Source organism: Alexandromys fortis, unplaced genomic scaffold, assembly GCF_014885135.2.
Source record: "Alexandromys fortis isolate MF-2015 unplaced genomic scaffold, M_Fortis_MF-2015_v1.1 scaffold_83, whole genome shotgun sequence".
Lineage (NCBI taxonomy): Eukaryota > Metazoa > Chordata > Mammalia > Rodentia > Cricetidae > Alexandromys > Alexandromys fortis.
Genome location: NW_026068001.1, coordinates 6,899,612 through 6,903,641, shown reverse-complemented (window position 1 = coordinate 6,903,641; position 4,030 = coordinate 6,899,612). Strand labels below are relative to the sequence as shown.

General features: G+C 42.8%; 1 long non-coding RNA gene across 1 annotated transcript in view; it reads left to right on the top strand.

The window, feature by feature from the left end:
• The window catches only part of LOC126512807 (uncharacterized), a 21,599-nt gene extending 19,026 nt beyond the window's left edge, over positions 1–2,573 (top strand). Inside the window, exons 2-3 of the long non-coding RNA XR_007595156.1 lie at positions 1,509–1,617; positions 2,394–2,573. This is a non-coding gene — a long non-coding RNA (uncharacterized lncRNA). The remainder of the gene's footprint in view (positions 1–1,508; positions 1,618–2,393) is intronic.
• The last annotated feature ends 1,457 nt before the right edge of the window (positions 2,574–4,030 follow it).

Genomic DNA, 4,030 nt, shown 5'->3' with positions numbered 1-4,030 from the left:
AAAAAAAAAAAAAAAAAAAAAAAAAAAAAAAAAAAAAAAAAAAGGAAGGTATATTAGCTTGGCTAAATAGAAATAGTAGCTTGATTTGCTTCAGCTTTTAACTCTCCTAAGTAACTCAAAACTATTGTAAGAGTTCTTTTATGCCCTAAACTTTGGTGGGGAGGAGCTGGAAGGAAACTGTAGAGGATTAACCAATCAAAGAAGTTCTGTCGTCCTAGGTCACTTGTGTATAAATTAAATAGCCTAAGTACTTGTCAGGTGAAAGGAAATGCACTCCTGCTAGCACAGATTGATGCAGTAGTTGTCTACAACGTTACTTCCGTTCCAGGTTTCAGTTCCCTTGTCAATGAGAGGCAGTGCTGGAATACTCTAAGATAGGAAACAGGAGGGGCTGCCAGCCAGACAGATGGCTCAGCCGTTAAGAGTGGTTGCTGCTTTTCCAAAGGACAAGAGTTCAGTTCCCAACACCCACATCAGGAGGCACACAACTGCCTGTAACTTCGGCTCTAAAGGACTCAGAGCCCTCGTTTGGCCTCCACAGGCACCTCCATAGTCCTTGCGGTTTATCCAAAGAGAGGATGACCTGGAACTTTTTATCCTACTCTCTCCTTTCCCCACGTAGTGGGGAGGTATCCACTACCATGCCCAGTTCATGTGGATTGAAGATGGGTGTTTTGTGCATGTTAGACAAGAGCTCTATCAACTGAGTTCTACCCCCAGATCAAGATGTAGTATCTTCAGAAATATTTAGCTGAAGCTCCAGGGAAGTCAGTATCCTATCACTGGAGAGAAAAGTCAACATTTCTCTACTAGAAAAATATTAGTAACTTTTTGCAATTGTTAAAGTTGTGTTTTTATTTCATTTTGCAAAAGTTGTTTTTTATAAGCTTTGCTGATGCTCAGAGCAAATACATAATGGACAAACATTCATATCTGTAGTTGGAGCAACTAAATAAAAATCATAAAGGAGGTCCCAGGCTTTGGCTCCAGTTTCTAGTTTATCTTTACAGTTTGGCCTATATAGCATGCTTAAGGCTAGACTGGGCTATAGCGGGGGACCTTATCTCAAGAAAATAAAATATGAGCTGGGTGGCACTGGCCTTTAATCCCAGCACTGGGGAGGCAGAGGCAGGTGGATCTCTGTGAGTTTGAGGCCAGCCTGGTCTACAGAGTAAGCTCCAGGACAGGTTCCAAAGCTACAGAGAAACCCTGTCTAGAAAAACAAAACAAAAAAAGAAAGAAAAGGTGATATGCCGAGCATGGTAGTATACACACACACACACACACACACACACACACACACAAACATAAACATTTTATTCCAGAACTCGGGGCAGGGATGGGGGAGCAGATAGATCTCTGCAAGTTGGAAGCCAGCCTGGTCTACATACAGTTCCCCACCAGCCAGACCTATATAGTAAGACCTTGTCTCAATTTTAAAGGAAAAGAAAAGACGTTAATTTTATTCAACTCTTCACTGCCCAAATCACCTTTGCTCTTATTCACAGGACTGAGAAGACTTTATAGCACATCCTCTGAAGCAGTAGTGTCAATCCAAGGCTCAGTTGCTCTCTGGGGAACATTGGACAACCTCTGAAGACACTTAAGAGTTTTCAGGTATGGGGATGGGGCTGGTAGAAGCCGATGGTACTGAGAAGCTCCTATGGTGCACAGGACAGCTCTCCTACAACAAAGAATTAATTGATTTTTCCAAGTCAATAGTGCTGAGAAAAAAAAAAAAAAACTCGCTTCTCAATTGAAAACCAGACACTTGTCCTCTGGGAAAAAACGTTTATAGGAAGCCATCCTGCTAGCTATGACGAGAAGGTCATTGCCAGGTACTGTTAACTAGCACAACACTAATACTCGGAGCAATTATTCGTTGGACCCAGATATCTGGGTTACAAGATGTCCTTGGCACAGGATGAGTGGGCCACAGCCTAATGTGGACAGATTTCATCCTCTCAAAACACAAGAAATGGTCCCTTTTTACCAGGCTAAGTATTAAATTGTTGAGCCTTTTAAAACAATAGCCAGGCTTAATAACATGCCTTTAATCCCAGCACCAGGGAGACAGAGGCAAGCAGATCTTTTGTTTGTTTGGTTGGTTGGTTGGGTTTGGGTTTGGGTTTGGGTTTGTTTGTTTTTCAAGACAGGGTTTTGTGTAACAGTCCTGACTATCCTGGAACTTAATTTGTAGACCAGGCTGGCCTCAAACTCACAAAGATTTGCCTGCCTCTGCCTCCCAACTGCTGGGATTAAAAGGTGTGTGCCACCACAGCTGAGAGGCGAGCAGGTCTGCCTAATGAATTCTAGGCCAGCTAGGGCTATACAGTGAGACTCTGTAAAAACAATTATGATAATATATGTGGTTATGTTCTCTTTTTTGGCAGAGTTTGTCTGTGTAACAGTCCTGGCTGTCCTGGAATTGGCTTTGTAGACCACCCTGTTCTTGGACTCACAGATATGCTGCCCCTGGGAAGCCTGCCTCTGCTTCCCATGTGCTGAGACTAAAGGCATGCACTGCCATGCCTGGCTGGCCGTAGTCTTAATATTGTCCTTAGCAGCTTTTATCACTTCTTGGGGCCAGCAATACACCTGACTACAATTTGCTTGTGATTTGTCTCAAATATAAGTAATCAACTGGTTGAGTTTGTATTCATTGTCTACTCAACAACCTTTAGTGTAGACGGTTTGTGATAGACCAGTCTGTTTACCAAGTAGCTTCCTGGGAATAAGGAAATTTCTTTGAAAAACTATGTTAAGTCAGCTGTTATTCCCATCTCGGCCTCTGGATTTCTCAGAATAGAGAAGACAGTCTTTTTCATTTTAATTTAGATACACTTGACTTCTTTTCAAAGTATACTACAAAGCTTACTTTGCAACAAAACATGTTAAATTTGTCTGTTACAGTGTTGGAATGTGTTATCTTAACTCATAAATGCTACTGTTCAGTCGTTATTACAGAATGATGGAGGAAGGTCATTGGTTAATTATAATAAACCAACTGCTTGGCCTCATAGCTTAGAACATAGATGGGAGGAGTAAACAGAATAGAATTCTGGGCGGAAGAGGAACTGAGGTCAGACTCTGCTCTGCTTCCGGAGAGACTCGACAGATCTGCTCTCTGGAGCAGAGACACCATGCTCCGCTTTCGACACAACATGGACATAGGCTAGAATCTTCCCGGTAATCGCACCTTGGGGTGCTTACACACATCATTAGAAATGGGCTAGTCCAGGTGCGAGAATTAGCCTGTAAGGGCTAGAGTTCATGGGCCAAGCAGTTCTTAAATGAATACAGTTTGTGTGTTGTTATTTCGGGCATGAGCTAGCCAAGCGGCCGGGGTGTTGGGGACGCAGCCCCGCCGCTCCTATTTCAACAACAGAAACAACAGCTCCTCTTACAAGAAAAGGAGCAGGAAAGCTTGACTCTACTGTTTACATGGCCTTCCAGTGAGTGGATTTCAGTGGTGCAGATCTGGATCTCACAAAATAATGTCCTGGGAACTGAATTTCATGGATCTTGGCCAAAAGAAATGACTGAGAAAGTAAAAATCAGCTCAGAGTAAGAAAGTGCACATTTTCCAGCCATTCATTAGGGCTGGAATGCTACACAGATAAAGCCAACTGAACAGGTAACAGAAAATATTCTCCCAAGGGACTTCTACAGCTAGAAAGTAACATAACAGCCAGCACCTTTGGGTGACTACTGCTCCCAGGCTGACTTAGAAACCTGTTTTTCTAAAATACCTGTTGAAATGATATCTTTCAGGATAAATCCTATGGGGATGGGTCTGAAGAAATGGCTCAGTGGTTAAGAGAACTTGCTTTTATAGAGGACTGAAGTTCAGTTCCCATCACCTACATGGGGTGGCTCATAACCATCTATAACTCCAGTTCTAGGGGATACAAACCCCCTTCTAACCTCTGTGGGTGCCTTCACATGCATGGCATACATAAACACAGACCACACAATGGGAATCATACCATACACTGCCAAATGAGGCAAAGGAGAGGATGATTGTGTG